The sequence below is a fragment of the Sorex fumeus genome, unplaced genomic scaffold (genome assembly GCF_029834395.1).
Source record: "Sorex fumeus unplaced genomic scaffold, SorFum_2.1 ptg000063l, whole genome shotgun sequence".
In the NCBI taxonomy this organism is placed as follows: Eukaryota; Metazoa; Chordata; class Mammalia; order Eulipotyphla; family Soricidae; genus Sorex; species Sorex fumeus.
Genome location: NW_026606120.1, coordinates 70,306,312 through 70,325,055, shown reverse-complemented (window position 1 = coordinate 70,325,055; position 18,744 = coordinate 70,306,312).

Here is an 18,744-nt window from a genome sequence, read left to right as displayed (position 1 = left end):
CTGGTGGGCTCAGGGGACCATATGCAGAGGTGGTGCTGGGGATTGAACCCAGGTGAGCCTTATGCAAGGCAAACACCCTAGCTGCTGTCTATCACTCCAGCCCCCGCAGCCTGGGGTTATACCCGGCTCACCCAGCCCAAAGGGGTTGAGCATGCAGATGTGCCCGCTGAATGACGTTGGGGGGAGTGTTGGCAGTTTCAGGAAGATCGGGTTCAGGAGAGGGGAAGCGGGGAGGCTGTTTACAGCCACAGTGGTGAGTGGGAGGGGAGGAAATGAAAGAAGCGAGTGGAGGCAGCTCTGCAGTGGGGCTGGGAGAGGCAGGAGGGAGCCAGGGGCAAGCGGGGAGGGTGCGAGGGTGTTGTAAATGGGCGCAAGCCTGTTTCATGTTAATTATAGCAGCCAGGCCTGCGGGGTTAATCAGGAGTGGAAGCCCAGAGTCGGGGTAGGAGCTGGAACTCTGCCCACCGGGAGCCTGACAACAGCTTGGCTGACTCGAGAAGGAAGATGAGCGATAAGCCTAGGCTTCCCAGGAGCCCTCAGTCAGTGATTAGACAAGGACGAGGTCACCCAATGCCCCTGTCCCCTGAGACAGCACTCCGATGGCCGCCTTATGGCAGAGGGAGAAACTGAGGCACAGAATCAGGCCCCCACAGTATCAGCTCTCTGCGAGCAGCACTTGCAGTTTCCGGGTCAGGAGGTACCAGATATTTGTGGGTTTGGCACCACCTACCTTCTAGTCCTTTCCCTCATGTACCAAACATTTCAGACTGAAAAGTTGTTCAGGTGGGGCCGGAGTGACAGTACAGCAGATCGGGTGTTTGCCTTGTGCACAGCTGACTCGGGTTCGATACCTGACATCCCATATGGTCCCCAGGGAGCACTGCCAGGAGTGACCTCTGAGTGCAGAGCCAGGAATAACCCCTGAGTATCGCCGGGTGTGACCAAAAAAGCAAAAATGCAAACAAATGAAAAACAAAACAGAAAGGAAAGATGTTTAGGATATTCTTTTCTTCCTTTTTTTTTCTTTTTGCGTCACATCTAGGGATGTTCCTGGCTTTTCACTCAGGAATTATTCCTGTCAATGCATGGGGGACCATATGGGATGCAGGGAATTGAACCCAGGTCTGCCGCATGCAAGGCAAATGCCCTACCTGCTGTGCTATCACTTCGGCCTTCAGGATATTTGGCATCCAGGGAAATGATCCTTCAAAAGTGAGCAAGATGGACTATGCGTTAATCCATGCCACCATGCCTGCCCGGAGGGAAAAGGATGTTGCTCCCTTCTGCCTTTTTCCCTCTGGACAGCAAGATGGTGGCCGCCTTGCAGCTTTTTGGAAAGCCAGGTATGAGCCGGTTGTGACGGGGGCGACTGAAACCTCATGGGAAGGGGGGGCGTTCCGGGCTCGTCCTTCACGCCCTACCGAGGTCACATTGCCCCCCACGAGCGGCTCTTCGGCACGGCCATGGCTCTAGAGCCACCGAAACCAGTCTCATAATTATCTGACTCTCGGCAGAAATACTTCCAGGCTTAATAAGTAAAGGTAAAGGTAAAGGCCCTCCCGTTGATCGTTGATTTGCTCGAGCGGGCCCAGTAACGTCTCCATTGGAGACTTTGTTGTTACTGTGTCTGGCATATCGAATACTCTCGGTAGCTTGCCGGGCTCTCCGAGAGGGGCGGAGGAATCGAACTCGGGTCGGCCATGTTGGCCGCGTGTAAGGCGAACGCCCTACCCAGGCTGGAGCGATAGCACAGCGGGTAGGGCGTTCGCCTTGCACGCAGCCAACATGGACGACCCGAGTTCGATTCCTCCGCCCCTCTCGGAGAGCCCGGCAAGCTACCGAGAGTATTCGATATGCCAGACACAGTAACAACAAAGTCTCCAATGGAGACGTTACTGGGCCCGCTCAAGCAAATCGACGATCAACGGGAGGGCTTAATAAGTAAAATATCAGAAATCCAAAATCGCATGGCCACAATAGCAGCCACGTGTCATCATTTGATTCTTGTAACCAGCTATAGAAACAAATTATTTCAGAATGTCTTTTTAACAGGTCTGATTTGGGGGTGTAAACTCTACATAATAATAATGCATCTTTTGTCGAAACAATTAATCTAATCAAAATAGATAGAGTGTTAACTAGAATTCATCTGCCTCACAGGCATTGGGAGAGTTGGGAGGGAGGTATATTGGGGTTCTTCTTGGTGAAAAGTAAGTACGGGTGAAGGGAAATGTGTTTGATGATTGCATGACCGAGACTTAAACCTGAAAACTTAGTAACTTTTCCCACAGTGATTCAATAAATTAATAAATTAAAAAACAAAACGAAACCAAAAAAGTGAACAAGAATAAAGACCCCCTCAGACCAAGACTGGGGGGAATTTGTTTTCCGTAAAGCTGCCTGGGAAGAAATGCTTGGTTCTCCAGTGAGAAAAAAAAATACATTCTAGGTAAAAAGGTCAATTTTATACAAAGAAAGGAAGGAAGAACATTAAAGAAGGGATGGATTAAAGTCCAGGAAGACAGAACCAGGAAGATGGTTCAAAGAGTTCGCGTGCGTTCCTTACCCCGCTCTGCACGATTCTCACCCTGCCACCCCCAAAAATGGCACTTTACTGAGGCGACCCGTGAACAAAGGCAGGAGGAGGTGAGGGAGTGAGCTGAGGGGCATCCGTGGAGAGGGCACACAGAAGGAAGGGCTGGCACAAAGGTCCTGAACTGGGGTGAGGAGTCAGGGGCCATGCCTGATGGTTTTGAAGAGCAGGAAGAAGGCCAGTGTTACTGACCAGAGAGCTGGGGAAGTGCCTGTAGATACCCTCAAGGGGGCTAGGAAGAGGCGGTTCCCAGGGCTTCAAACTGTGAAATGAGGGGCTGCTCAGAATTTTGAGCTGAGAAGCATCAGAGCCTGCCTCCCACCTTTTAAGGAGACAGCCTCTGTGTGGATCTTTTCAAGTGTATCAGATGGGCCTTTTAAAGCTTCTCAGGTGTGTAGATTTGTGTCTTATCAAATCTGGGGTGTTTTTGAACATTGTTTCTTCAAATATTCTTTTTTTTTTTTTTTGAGTCACACCCAGCGATGCTCAGGGATTACTCCTGGCTCTGCACTCAGGAATCACTCCTGGCGGTGCTCGGGGGACCATATGGGATGCTGGGAATCGAACCCGGATCGGCCGCGTGCGAGGCAAACACCCTACCCGCTGTGCTATTCCTTCAGCCCCTCTTCAAATATTCTTTCTGGGCCCCTTCTCCTGGGACTTGCTTAGTTCAGATGTGGGTATTTCACAGATCTTTTAGGTTCTGTTTATTTTCATCATTTTTTCCCCTTTTTATTCTCTAGGCAGGATCATTTCCATCAACTTTCTTTTGCTCACAACTCTTTTATTTGCTGTATCTATTGCCAAGCCTCGTTCAGTGATTTCATTTTAGTGACTGCGATGTTTACTCTAGAGGGTCTTTGTTTGTTTGGTTTGGGGGCCACACCCCGCGATGCTTAGGGGTTACCCCTGGCTCTGCACTTCGGAATCACTCCTGGGGTGCACAGGGGACCATACGAGTGCCAGGATCAAACCCAGGTTGGTGGTGTGCAAGGCAAGAACCTTACCCACTGTACTATCTCTCCTGTCCCTTCCTCTAGAGTTTTGGTCTGATTTCTTCCCAAATTTTCTTTTATGGTTTTTGGGGCCACACCTGGAAGTGCTCAGGGTTTAGTCCTAGCTCTGCTTTTAGGGAACATTCATGGCATGGCTTGGGGAACCATCTAGGATGCCAGGGGCCAAAGCTGATCAGCCACAAGCAAGACAAGCACCCTACCCACTGGGCTATTGCTCTGGCCCCTTCTTTCAAAGTTTTCTATCTCTTTATTCATACTCTTTTTTTTCTTTTTTTCTTTTTGGGTCACACCTGGCAATGCTCAGGGGTTCCTCCTGGCTCTGCACTCAGAAATTACTCCTGGCATTTGGGGGCCCATATGCCAGGGGATCGAACCTGGGTAGGCTGCATGCAAGGCAAACACCCTACCCGCTCTCCTATCGCTCTGGCTTCTATTTATATTCTATATTTGTTCAGACACCTCCTGAAAAGTGATATTACTCAGGCCCAGTGGTGTTGGGGATACCTGGGCCACCCCAACACTGCTCACAGGCCTCCAGATCTGTACCCCACAATGCTTGGGGGACTGTATGATGCCAGGGATTGAGCCCAGGCTGGCCACATGAAAGGCATGCCCTCTAACCACTGTGCTATCTCCTGATCCCAAAGCCAAGCATTTTTAACTCTATAATGTGATAACTGGAATTAGATTTTTTTTTTTGCTTCACCCAGGGTTATTTTCTTGCTGAAGAATATATTTATTTGCTTAGTCACTTTTTTTGCACAAGTTTTGCAAAAATTTATATTTCTGTCACGTGGGGTCAAAGCTGCTTTTTTTTCTTTTTGGGTCACACCCAGCGATGCACAGGGGTTACTCCTGGCTCTGCACTCAGGAATTACTCCTGGCGGTGCTCGGGGGACAATATGGGATGCTGGGAATCAAACCCAGGTCAGCTTTGTGCAAGGCAAACGCCCTACCCTCTGTACTATCGCTCCAGCCCCTCAAAGTTGCTTTAATTTGTTTTATTTTTGTTTTTTGGACCACAACTGGGGGTGCTCAGGGCTTACTCCTGGCTCTGCACTCAGGAATCACTTGTGGTGGGCTTGGGGAACTATATAGGATGCCAGGGATCAAACCAGATTGGCTGAGTGCAAAGCAAACCCCCTACTTAATGTACTGTTGCTCCGATCCCAAAGTCATTTTATTATCTGAGCTATTAATAGTGACTTCATCTTTGATTCCAAATTTTAAAGCTCCTCTCCTCATTACTCATTCTTCTGGAAACCCTTAGGTTTTGTTTATTTTTTTAGGTACTGTGATTGTGATTTACAGTATTGATAATGGCAGGGTTTAACAGATAAAATATTACAGCACTATCCCATCCCCTACCAGAGAGCCAGCATCCCCCCCCCGCCCAGGGTTCCCCTCCCTCCTCCCTCCATTCCTCTGACAATGATATGCTTCTTGCTAAAACAACAGTAATGATTTTTGTTTGTTGGTTTGTTTTAGTTAGATTTCAGATTTCAGGGGTCAAAGTAACAGTACACTGGGTAGGCCAACCCAGGTTTCATCTCTGACATCCCATATGGTCCTCCAGCACCTCCAGGAATAATCCCTGAGTGCAGAGCCAGGAGTAATCCCTAAGCATTGCCAGGTATGACCCAAACACCAAAATAAATAAATCAATAAAATTAGATTTCAGATTTCAGAAAAGCCATTTTTGGGGCCAGGGCAATAGGACTTCAGGAAGGGTACTTCCTTTGCACATGGCTGACTTGAGTTCAATCCCGGTACCGCATATGGTCCCCCAAAACGCTGCAAGGAGTGATCTCTGAGTACATATCCAGGAGTAAGCCCTGAAGACTGCCAGGTGTGGCCTCCGAATCAAAACATTAATAAATAAAAATTGACTTTAAAAAACAAAAGTCATTGTCTATTGCCACTTAATGGTTATGTCAATGGAAAGAGTGATTCTTAAATATCCCAACAATACCATTTCCCATTATTTATTTCTATTTTGGTTTCGGGGGCATACCTGTAGGTACAAAGAAGCTCTTCACAGCTCTGTGATGGAGTTGGAGGGGAGGTTACTTCTGGCAGTGCAGGGGTGGAACCGGGTTTTTGGCATGCGGAGAATGCTCACTAGTCATTGGAGTAATTTCCCTGATGTGCTTTGTTCCTAAGGTTCACTCTCAGTAAGATGTGTTGGTACGGATTGGGGAGAGAGTGCAAAGGACTGGAGACATGCTCTGCAAGTAAAAGGCCCAGGGCCCAGCCCCCACACTGCCTAGCTCCTGGCTTAGCACTGGAGTCGGCCTTAAAAAAAAAATCAAGGTGAAAAGAAGTGTATATAGGGGCTGGAGTGAGAATACAGTAGCCAGGACGCTTGCCTTGCACACAGTTCACCCAGGTTTAACTCCCAGGACCCCATATGGTCCCCTGAGCCCGCCAGAAGTAAGCCCTGAGCATTGGTGGGTTTGGCCCCCAAATTAAAACACAACAAAAGAAAACAAAAAATTATTTCATATAATTTGCTCCCAATCATCTTAGAAAAAGAGATATATTTGTCTCCAGACAATGAGAGGATAAATCATCAAATTAAAAAGGAATGCCTGGTCTGGAATGATAGTACAATGGTTAGGGTGTTTGCCTTGCATGCGACCGACCAAGGTTCCATCTCCAGTGTCCCATATAGTCCCTCCAGCACAGCCAGGAATAATTCCTGAGCTCAGAACCAGGAGTAACCCCTGAGCATCATTGGGTGTCACCCAAAAAGCAATAAATAAATAAATAGAAATAAAAAGGAATGCTTACCTACTGTACAGCTATCCCGAAAGATTATAGATACAAATATCTTTAACAAAACATTAGCAAAAAGATTCAACGTTACAACATTGATGTGCGAATATTATATGTCATGACCAAAGAGGAATTTATTCCAGGGATATAAAGGTAATTCAATATCTGAAAATTATTCCATAATAATCCCCTGCATCAAAGGTTAAGGAAGCAAAAGCACATTATGATGGCAATTGATGCAGGAAAAACATGCGACAAAATTCAACACCCATTCGGGATGGAAACGCTCAGAAAATTAGGAAGAGAGGACTCTCCTCCCTTGGCAATGAACATCGAACAGCCTACTTAACGGTGAAAGGCTAAATGCCTTCCCCTCAGGTCAGAGCACTGGATCTGCTTGCCTGCTCAGAAGGCAAGGCAAGCAATTAAAATAAGTACAGGACTGGGGGGGGGGGGTGATGTGAGGGAACCTGAGGACACTGGTGCTGGGAAGGGTACACTGGTGGAGGGATGGGTGTTGGAAGACTGTCTGACTGAAATCCAGCCATGAACAGCTTTGTAAATTAATTAATTAATTATTTTTTAAAAGCACATATTTCTAGTACAGGGCCCTCTCTTCAGATATCTAGTAACGGGTCCTTTCCGATATTGTTATTTATCTAAGAATTTTTCATTTGCAAATTAAATTTATATTACCTTTACAAATTATAAAGAAGTGATATTTAAAAATAATAGTAAATAAAATAAGTACAGAGCCGAAGGGAGGAAGATGAAGCTGTTCCCCTTTACAGATGATGTGATATTCTCCATTAAAATCAAGTCCAAGGAATCTGCAAAAAAGGAAAAAGGAAAAACCAATTAGAACTAATAAGCGAGTTCCGCAAGGTCTCAGGATGCAAAATTAATACACAAAAATCAGTTGTACTTCTACAGAAAAGCATGAGAAACAGAAATAAATACAGAGTGCCCCCTGCAATTGCTCAAATTGGGGGGAAATAGGTGTAAATCCAGTCCAACCTGTGCAGGACCATACCAGCCCCAGCGTGCAGCTCATACTGATGGAACTCCATGCCTGCATCCCGCAGAGATGCTGCTGAAGTGCACATCCCAGGGGGCCATCACCTGGACCTTCGCCGCTGGCTGCCTTTGACTTGGCCTCACTGTTCTAGCTTTCCCCAACATTGTGATTCTTGCGGCCACATTTCCTCGGAGCTCAGATAATGAGCATGAGAATAATTACATTAGGATACAGCGCCAGTGACATCATCGGGGCGAGGGGGGTGGTGAGGGGGGCATGGCTCCACGGCTGTTATTTTCAGGAGAGAGGAAAGGAGACATACAACAGGAGTGAGGAGGTCGATCAGCAAAACCAAGGCCGGTGCAAAGTGCAGAAAGGAATTCAGGCGGGACCCCGATGCCGAAGGGGCTGTGGGGCATCCCCGTGAGCTGTGTGTGTGGGACCTTCTCCGTGGGGAAAGAGGCGGGCAGGTGCTTGTAAAAAAGGGACGGTCCTGTCACCCCAGGGCTTTGCACCACCTGCTACCCAACCTTGACCGGATTGCTCTGTGAAACACGGCCACTTCTATTTCCTGACTCGACTTCCGAGCAGGGGAGAGCTGAGAGGGAAATTTTGGTTTTGGTTTTGGGGCCTCACCCGGTGGTGCTCAGGGCTTACTCCTGGCTCTGTGCTCAGGGATCACTCCTGGAGGGTGTCGGGGATCATGAGGGCTGGGTGCACACAAGGCAAGGGCCTCACCGGCTGTCCTATCTCTCCACCCCCAGAAAGAGAAAATTTGATCGCAGATGCCTTGAGCTCTGACAGCAGAGAGCTAATTTTATCAGCTCTTACCCACATTAAGGCTATTTACAGAAAGGCAAGACCACATCAAGGCAACAAAAAAATGTTCCCCTGAGGTCTTAGGTTCTTTGATTTGAAAAATGGAGTTTCCGGTGGTCTTCCTGCTTCCTTTTTTTTTTTGTTTTTGTTTTTGTTTTGGGGGTCACACCCATCTGATGCTCAGGGCTCAGAGGTTACTCCTGGCTCCGCACTCAGGAATCTCTCCTGGTGGGGGTTGGGGTGGGGGGAACCATATATGGTTCTGGGGTCGATTCTGGTTAACAGCGTGCAAGGCAAGTGCCTTACCCACTGTACTCTCGCTCCAGCCCCTCGTTCTTCTTCCTAGAAAGTAGTTTTGCCAGGGGCTCTCCTTGGCTCTGTGCTCAGGAATGATCCCTGGAGGTGCTCAGAGACCAAACGTGCTGTTGGGGTTTGAACTGTGGTCGGCCACATTCCAGGCAAGCACCTTATCTGCTGTACCTTCCCACTCACCCAAAAAGTTCTATTTTATCGTTGCCAGGTACTGAGCCCAGGGCCTCTCCAGTGCAAAGCCTGAAGTCTGCCTCTGAGCCACACCCGAAATGCAGCTTTTCTTAATTTCTTTACTAAAACGTAACTCTGTGTCTGTCTGAGTTGGGCTGCTCCCAAGGAACAGAGCCCACAGGCTGCTCTTCTGTCTGTCTGTCTGTCTGTCTGTCTGTCTGTCTGCCTGTGGTGGGAATTGGTGTGGGAGCTGCAGACCCCGAGAAGCCCTGATCACCATCAGGGCCAGTGGAGGTGATGCTCTCGACTCTCACCGCCCAAGTGCAGCCCGCAGCTCAGGGCAGCAGCAGGGAAAGGTTCCAGTGGGAATCAGGCAGCCAAGACTCCATGCCAGGGCAGCCCCAGCAGAGCGGGGGTCTCACTTGCTGATCCTCGGATTCCCGCAGGTCCTTGGATGGATGAGGGTCCCCACTCTGGGAGCTCAAACTGCCTTTCTCAGCCTCCCAGTCCAAATGCAAATCCCAGAAAAAAGTTGACAGACAGTCTGGAATCCTGCTTCGTTAGAGACTGGCCATCCATGAACCCATTCCCGTTCCCTTTATAAAATGAGTCACCCAGGGGCTAGAGAGAATACTGGGGTGGGAGATTTCCTGCATGGAGCTGACCCGGGTTCAATCCTTAGCATCACGTATGGTTCCCTGAGCACCACTAGGAGTGAACCCTGAGTGCAGAGCCAGGAGTAAATCTTGAGTGTCACTGGACATATTCCAATGCCCTCGATCCCCTGCCACCCCACCACCAATGTCCCACAAATCAGGGATGAAGTACAAGGGCCCACATTTGATTGCTGGCACTACATGGTCTCCTGAGCACCACTGGGAATAATTTCCAAGCACAGAGTAGCCCCTGAACGCTACCACACGTGGACCAAAGAGGAGAAGAAGGAGGAGGAGGAGGAGGAGAAGGAGGAGGAGAAATATGGGTAATGTTTATTTAATTTGCCCAAATACATTTATGTTCTTTTGAAAATGTTATTCTAGAATACACAATAATATAGCTCTCAGAAATTATTCAATAAAGAATGAGAAACAGAGGCTGGAGCGATAGTACAGCGAGTAGGGCATTTGCCTTGCGTGCAGCTGACCCGGGCAACCCATATTATCCTCTGAGCACCACCAGGAGTAATTCCTGAGTGCAGAGCTAGGAGTGACCTCTGAGCACCATCAGGCATGCTCCCCCACGCTCAAAAAAAAAAAAAGACAAAAATAAATAAAATAAAATCACCTTTAAAAAAATAAAAGAGAGGGGCTGGAGCAATAGCACAGGGGGTAGGGTGTTTGCCTTGCACGTGGCCAACCCGGGTACGATTCCCAGCATCCCATATGGTCCCCTGAGCACCGCCAAGAGTAATTTCTGAGTGTAAAGCCAGAAATAACCCCTGTGCATTGCCGGGTGTGACCCAAAAAAAAAAGCAAATACTACTACTACTAATAATAATAATAACAAAAAAATAAAGAGAAACAGTTAAGATTCATTTTCCTCTATCTAAGGACAGAGAGAAATGTGATGAAACTATTTTCTTTGTCTTGTGCCTTAGTTTTCAATGGGCTCTATGAAGAATTAGCACATATCGCTCCTTTTAACTGGTTCTGTTGTTTTATTTAAGTCATATTTATGGGTCTGGAAAGTAAATAATAGAGAATAACAATTTCAATTAAATACCCTTTTCAATAAACTTTTGGTGGCAGTCCTAAAGTGTGCATATATTATAGATGATGCGGTTTTGGTTTTCTCCTCTCTCTGCCGTGGCCATGTCCCAGATTGGCACTCCCAGCCATCGGAGCAGGGATGGACTCAGGCACAGGGGCAGCGCGTGTCGGCCTTCTGTGTGCTTCCAGCAGCCTCGTCCAGCAGTCCTGGCTGGGATGCCCTTTCGGGCCCCTCATCCTGCAGTTGCGCCATGCCGATGCCCTTGGTCTGTGCCCAGGTCTGTGCCCAGGGAGCTGCCTGCCTCCAGCCCAGGCCCTAAGTAGGGAGGAGTGGTTCCCTAAAGACCCCGAGGCTCTTACCAGAAGAGAGAGGAGACGGCGCCCCCGGCAAAAGCATACTTGCTGGCCATTACCCCGCAGGCAGGCGGCCAGCCAAGGGCTTTCCGCTAAATCACTTTGGGCCAGATCCCTGGAGCCAAGCAGACAAGCTTCCATTTGATCGCTTGCCTGACTGGGTGGAGAGGGTCTGTGATGTGTCTCTTACTGACTGGACCGGGAGGTTCTTTTTTTTTTTCTTTTTGGGTCACACCCAGCAATGCACAGGGGTTACTCCTGGCTCATGAACTCAGGAATCACTCTCCTGACGGTGCTCGGGGGACCATATGGGATGCTAAGAATCGAACCCGGGTTGGCCGCGTGCAAGGCAAACACCCTACCCACTGTGCTCTTGCTCCAGCCCCTGGACCAGGAGGTTCTGAGGGGGCAGGACCGGGGTCTGTTGCGTTCTCAGCGTTCTTTCCACTCTCTCTTCCTCCGCACCTTCCAGAACCACGGCTCCAGTCCTAACCTGGGCTGGGTGCATGGACCCTATCTCCCACCTCCCAGATTCTTGGATGGAGGGAACTCAAACCCTGCTTGCTGTTCTCATCCCCAAATGCTCCCCAAATCCTTCACTCTGTCAAAGCTGTCAGCAGCCATGGCCAACCAGCGAGTTCCTCCTCCAGTCTCCCCAACACTGCTCAACCCAGACAACCCCCCCTCACACACACATACACAAACCTCGACTGACACCACAGTTGCTGGGTTGCTGGATGGCCTGTGTCTGCCTCTGGAGACTGGTATCAGGTGTCAGCTCTCTCCAAGAAGCCCTCCAGGATACACATCCCAGTCCCCCAAGCTGAGAGCCCTTCCCTAGAATCCTCCAGGCCTGCTCCTTCTCTCTACCTTCTGGCTTCTTGGCGTTCATTCACGCACACTTGGCTTCATTCATCCTTGCCTCCTTCACTGTTTCACTTGACAGCAATCTGGCCGCTGTGGGTGGTCGGTCAGCTGGTCTCTCCCTAGAGATCAGCATTACCCAGCTGGCCGCCCGATGGCCCCCTTAGGTCACCAGGATGTTCTGAGGAGAACAGGTGAAAATCATGTGTATAGAAGGCCAGGACACAAGAGTAGGGGGCCAGTTATCAGGACAAAATGAGCCAGGGGAAGGAAACGAGGGAGGAAGGGGCCGCGAGACACAGCTCGGGGCACAAGCCCAGCATCTCCGGAACTCTGGCCCTTTAGCCCCAGCCCGGCATGTCCCAGATGTGCATCAGCCATCAGGTGCATGACTGAGTCGACATGGCTAGGTGGAGGGACGTGGTTCCGGGCATGAGCATCAGCGGCAGGGGGTGCGGCTGTCTCTGTGGGTGCGGTCCTAGTTCTGCAGCTGGCAGGGGTGGAGTTGGCTGCGATCAAAGGGCAGAGAATGCGGCTCTATTCTGGCCTCCTAACAGGGCTCCTGCAGTGCTCAGGGGCCGTCGGGGCGCCACCCGGCGATGGACAGGGGACCACGTGGTTCGGGGGTTCGAACGGGCGCCAGCCGCATGAGGGTATATTTCTCTGCCCCCCACCGCACTCTCACCCGCCAGCCTCTCTCTGGTCCACCCCTCGCCCTGGCTCAGGCCCCCAGCCCCATCCGCGGGCTGCAGTGAGATGCACCGCCACCAGGTGGCAGGCTCGCCCACTCCACAGAGCGGGGATTTGGGATTGGCGGAGGGATTGTTGATTCGGTCATGCATTCATTCATGCTTTTTATTGCCCAAACTTTCTGGAGTCCTGACATGTGCCAGCAGGCATTGCGTGAGGTGTGAGGAGGAAGCAGGAGTGGCCAGCAGGAGGTCTGCGCTCCAGACCCCGAGCCCAGCTCCTGCGCAGCGGCACCGCGCGCCCCGCCCCGGGGGTCCCCAAGGTCCCAGATGGTGGCGGTGTCTGGGGTCAGTCTGCTGCCTGGAACGATCCCTTGGCAGTCACCGTTCTTCGGCGGGAGCCATGCATGGGGCAGCGGGCCTGAGCAAGCTTTCACGGCCACCCGGAGCTCTGTTATCCGGCGCCCGCAGCGCGGCTCAGGTGCAACAGTGTCCAGGGTTTGAGGTTTGCTCCATCGCGGGTTCCTCCAACCCCACCTGACTCAAGTCGCAGAGCCTGTTCCCTCCCTCTCCCTCCCTTCCCTCTGCTGGGCTCTGGCCCTTTCTCCTAGCAAGGCGCACCCTGAGAGCAGGCAGTGGCTGCCTGGAGCACCCCAGGGTGGGAGCAAGGAGGGGGCGTCCAGGGAGCTTCGAGCACCTTCCTCCTTTCCTCTAGCTTGGCTTCTCCCCGGCCCCTTGGGGAGCCCAGAGCCTTGACCTGGGTCTCCCATGAGGTGCAACTGTTGGAAGGCGGAACCTTCTCAGAGGGAGCCACAGGGAGTGCACTGCTGGGTTTGGGGTGCTGAGAACTCAGCAGAGGGTCCAAGTGCCCAGCACTAAACATATTCTGAGGACCCCCATCTACAAGGAGCTCAGGTCTTGGCCGCTTCCTAAGCTCTGGGACTCTGGAGTGGGGGGAGGGTGACTCCCTCAGGTCCCCCTGGGAGAAGTCAGCTGTGGGCCTCCCCCTGGGGAGCAGTCCCTGGGCAGGTGGGCCTGGCTTCTCCTCACCTCTCTCCTCCTACCAAGCTCACCCGGCTGCTGGGAAGCCCCTTGCTCAGCGGGAACTGACTGTATCCTCTGAGTCACAGCTCAGCTCAGCTGCAAAGCATCTAGCCATGCCCATGGCCTTGGCATTGGGCCCACGGGCCTTGCCAACAGTCCCCCCAGGACATTCCCCTCCCCCCATGCCCCACACATGCACCTTCTGTGCCTGTGGCCACTAAGACCTGCCTCACCCCCCAGAAATCCTCTTTGAGAAGTGGGGGTGGCAAAGCACCCCCTCCCCATTCTCCCAGGTGGGGTGGGAGTCCTGGGTTTATCAGCTCATCACATTCCAATCATTCCCCGCGGGCAGGGAGGGGGCAGTTGAGAATGCTGCCTGGCTTCAATATCTGGAGTCTGAGAACCTCCAATCCCTCCCTCTCCCCCAGACCTGGACCTCGAGTTCCCCAGGGACCTTCCAGAACCTTCCACCATGGCCCCATGTCTAGCTCCTAATGCTTTCCCGTCCTGCTCTTCCTTTCCGTCCGTTTCTCTTCTCTCTTCTGCCATTCCCAGAGTCTGGGGTAGAAGTCGAGTGTGAGTTTGGAGTTTTCTTCCAGGTCTCTCTTGCCTGGGAACTCTGGGTGCCCTGCTCCCCACTCACAAGTCCAGGACTTGCTCTTTCTGGCTCTGAGCTCCTTGGAGCTCCAGAGTCCTGGGCTTCGCGTGCCCTGATTCTCAGTCCCACTCTCCCAGGTATGTCCAGGAGAGGGTTCCCCAAAGACCTCCTTCCAAATAGCAATAGTACAGCGGGTAGAGGGTTTGCTTTGCACATAGCCAAACTGGGTTCAACCTGGCCCCCGATAGGGTCCCCTGAGCACAGCCAGAAGTGATTCGTGAGTGCAGAGCCAGGAGTGACTCCTGAGCATTGCCGGGTCTGGCCTGTGCCCATCCCCCAAATGGCACTGGACAGTTTCTCCACTGGCCTCCCCATCCCCCCGGCCCTGGGGGCCCTTGCTCTCTTGCTCCAGATGGGGGTCCCTGCCCAGCTACACACAGAACGTGTGGTTACTGCGCCCCATACCTGAGCAGGTGTGCTGTTCCCCGAAGACACATGCGCGACTCCGGGCTACCTCGATGTCCTGATCACAGAGATGGTTGGTGAGAGCCGGGATCCAAGAACCTCAAGTTCTAATTCTACCTGGGCCAACCCACCCTGGGACCTGAGGCTAGTTAGAGCTCTTGCTGAGCCTGATTCCCCAAGGAAGGTGGGAATGGGCAGGGGGTGGGTGGGGGGGTCTCGTGTTCTGTACTTCTAATCAGTTTTTTTTTCTTTTTTGGGTCACACCTGGTGATGCACAGGGGTTACTCCTGGCTCTGCATTCAGGAGTTACTCCTGGCGGTGCTCAGGGGACCATATGGGATGCTGGGAATCGAACCCGGGTCGGCCGCGGGCAAGGCAAACGCCCTACCCGATGTGCTATCTCTCCAGCCCCTGTCTAATCCGGTTTTGATGGAGATCATGGAACCAACTTGCGCTGGGGGGTTCCCCTTTACAGTCGTGAGGGTCTGTTCACTATTTTGGGGTGGCTCCCCATGCAGTGCTCAGGGCCACCTGACAATTCCAAGCTGACACCAAAGCGGGAAGGAAGGACCAGGTGACGGTGTTGGGTGGAAGTACTTGGAATTTGGCCACACCTGGCGGTGCTCAGGGCTTATTCCTGACTCTGGCTCAGAGGCCACTTCTGGGGGTGCTCTCGGGACTGTATGCGGTGTCAGAGGTTGAGTCTGGACTGGCCGAGTGCAAGGCAAGAGCCCTGCCCATGTACTATGGCTCCAGCCCCTAGTGGCGGTTATTCAACCCAGAAATAAGATAAGGCGCGAACCACAACTAACTAGAACAACCTTGATAGATCTTAACCCTGAGAAGAATTTTTTTTAAAAGCAAAAGGGAAAAAGCGGTGTGGCTATCTGCACGATTCTGTTCATCCATTCATTCATGGACTACACATTCTGTCTACAAAGTTCAGAAACAGGCAAAACGAGTCTGGTAGAGGTGGGGGTTGGGGGAATGCAGGTTGGAGGGGGCCATGCTCAGATCATCTTCTCTGGGCTCAGGTTACTTAGGGTGTGCTTGGAAGAAGACACCCGTGCTTTCCTGTCTGCAGGTCAAGGAAACAGTCATAAGACAATAAAACAAAGGAGGAACAGAGAGCCTCAGGAACTGCCCCCAAACCACACAGCTCTTAGTGGGGGCGGTTCAAAGCCCTTGTTCTTTCTTCTGGTGGTCCTCGCTCTGCAGTGGTCCTGCAAAGCGGAAAGTTGCTTTGTCTGGGGGCAGGGGCTGAGGGTGGGGTGGCGGGTGCTCAGTTTGTTCTGTTAGGTGGGATGGGAAAGAAAGCAAACTCCTGGGGGCTGGAGCGATAGCATAGCGGGTAGGGCGTTTGCCTTGCATGCAGCAGATCCGGGTTCGATTCCCAGCATCCCATATGGTCCCCCGAGCACTGCCAGGAGTAACCCCCGAGCATCACCAGGTGAGACCCAAAAAGCAAAAGACAAAAAAAGAAAGAAAGAAAGAAAGAAAGAAAGAAAGAAAGAAAGAAAGAAAGCAAACTCCTATTTGCTGTAGAGGAGTGTGCAGAGTTCCTGGCTCAGAGACGGAGGGGGAGAGGGGAGACAGGGAGGTGGGGGAGGGGGAGAGGGTCTCTCCTAAGGGGAGCTGAGTTTCTGAGGCAGAATGCGAGAGGAGGAGGGGGCAGGGGAAGACAGAGCCCCAGGCCCTCACCCATCAACTTGCTGGAGAGGGGTGAAGAACCAGGAGCTGGGCTCAGGGGGGATGGGCGCCCTCCCCCCCCCCCCTCCATCCTCCATCCCCTGGGAGGACCCACACTGAAGCAGCCTGTGGGGGTGGAGGGGGGTTAATAACAAGGCAGGAAATGCTGTGGTCTGTGCTAAGGAGGGTCCAGGTCTTCCCGGAGCTGAGACGCAGCCTGGGGGAGGGGTGGGGGGGGCGGACAGAGCGGTGGGGGCCTTTGTATCAAGGCCCAGCCCCAAGGCTGCCTCCTCCAGCAAGCCTTCCCAGATTTCCACACAGATAGCGGAGCACGAGTCACAGCTACCCTCTAGAACACAGACGCGGTGGAAGAGGGGCCCTGCCTACCCCCACCCCATGGCTCCAACTGTCCGGAGCAGCGGGAGGGGGAGGGGTCCTCTGCTGTCTGTCCCCAGGAGTCCAAGACGAACTGAGTCCCCCAATGTTCCCAAGTGGCAGGAGGGGCTTCAGAGCAGGGGGAGAAGGGGGGGAGGTCAGTGGGACCAGGAACCCCCCCACCCCCCTGGACCGGCACCGGATGGAAGGTACAGCCCTGACTCAGCACTTTCCGCAAAGGACCCGGACACCCCCAGCCGGACAGTCCCTCCCCTCAGCGGTCATACAGGAGAGGGGGGGCTAGAGAGTCCAGCCCCCACCCCACCATCCACAGGGGCACGCAGAGGCCAAGGGGAGCAGGTGCCCTCTGGTCCAAGAGGCGAGGTCCGCCCTTCGGGCTGACTGTCCCCGAGTCCAGTGGGGGCTGAAAGGGCAGAGAGAAGCGCAGGTCTAGGCCCTCAGGACCCCAAGGGCACCCACGGCCCTTGCCCCTGGCCTCATCCTCCACCAGCCCTTTCCGAGCGGGGTGACACCTGAGTTCCTGTCCCAGCCTGTCTTGCGGAGAGTGGGGGTGGACGGGGACAGAGGGAGACAGCCCTGGCGGCTGGAAGAGGAGTTGAGGGAGAAGGTTCCAGAAGGGCCTTGGAAGGGAGGAGAGGGGCAGCCAGTCTGTCGGGAGGGGCGGCACAGGCCTGACCCCTAACACTGCATCTAAGCTTCCTGGGGGCAGGCGGCCCACGGCTCTGGGCCTTGGCTGGAGTCGGGGACAGGCCCTGGGCAGTGCCCGTGCCCCTCCGCCCCCCCAACCGCCCCTGTCAGCTCCTTGATTATTTTTTCCTGTGGGCTCCGCTGCAGGCCCTGCCTCCTGCCCAGGATGTGCGGCAGGCAACAGCTTGTCTGACCCAGCCTGGCCCTGGGGAGCCTCGTCTCGGGCTCCCCCAATCTGAGCGGCTTCCACTCTCCTGCTGGGAGCCTGAGCGGGCCCCTCTGGGCCTCCCCGCCACCCTCAGCTTCCAGCTAGAGCCTTTGGGGCACTGCCAGGTGGCAGCCAGGCCGGTGCACCCTGGGAGCGCCCAGCAGGCGCTACTGGGCCTCACCCATCCTCTCCGCCCTGGGCGCCCTGCTCCCACCCACCCGTGTCCAGAACCTGCTCGGCCAAGTGAGACAAGAGTAATGGCTGCAGAGGGGCTGACCCGGAGCCTTGGCCCGGGGCCCAGTGCCGGGAACACGGTCCGTAAATATTTGGGGAGTGAGCGGTGCCCGCCCCTCTCCACCAGCTCCTTCCTGCAGCCACAGAAGCTCATGGGGATGGGGGGGGGGGGGAACAGAGGCCGCAGTGTCTGCCTCTGCCTCTGAGTTGGGGTCCAACCAGAGTCCACCGCCCCTAGGGGGGCTCCTGGCCAGCTCCTCCAGACGCCCCTGCTCTCCGGGACACAGAAGCCCTTGCTGATGGCTACACTCCTGGAATCCAGCATCTACTCCTCCCTTTGGTGCATGTTTGGGGGTTATCTAGAGAGGAGGGGATACGGCCCTCTGCCCCCCACCCCTGCTCCTCTTATTCCCCGGGACCCCCTCCAGCATGGCTGTCCGTCTGTTTGCTCTCACTGTTTGCTGAGTCCTGCCAGGATTCAGACCTGGGAGGGGGAGATGCTTCTGGGGGTCCCCTCCCCACCCACAGGAGGGGGTCACAGCCCTCTGCTGGTCAGCCCCCTGACCCAGGAGGAAGCATCTGGTGCAGGCAGGTGGGAATTGGCCATCACTCCGGCTGCTGGTGATAGGGGTGCTGGGGGAGTCTTGGGGAACCCCTCCCTTCTTCCCACAGCCTGGGCAGGAGCTCTGGGTGCGGGCTGGTCAGGCTGTGCTCAGGACGGGGAAGGGGGGGCAGGCCAGTCAGTGGACCCTCTGGGCTCAGCTTCCTGGCAGAGTAAGTGCTGTGGGTCAGACGAGATCAGGCACGTGGGAGAGGCCAGTTCCCCAGACACTAGCCCGGAAGATGAAGACTCCAGACCAGAGGCAGTGGCCGCGCTCTCTCAGCCCCGGGATCGTAGCGAGCATCTCCTGGGGGGAGGGGGGCAGGCGGTAAGCAAATGGCCACATGGGAAAAACATACTTTGAGCCCCACAGACCCTGTGTCCCCCGCCAACCCGGCCCTCTTCCCACCCTCTGGTTCTCATGGTCCCCCAGATCCGGTGCCCTCCCTCCACCCTGCCCTGCCCGGCTGGTGCCCGTCCCACTTCCAGGAAAAGGGAC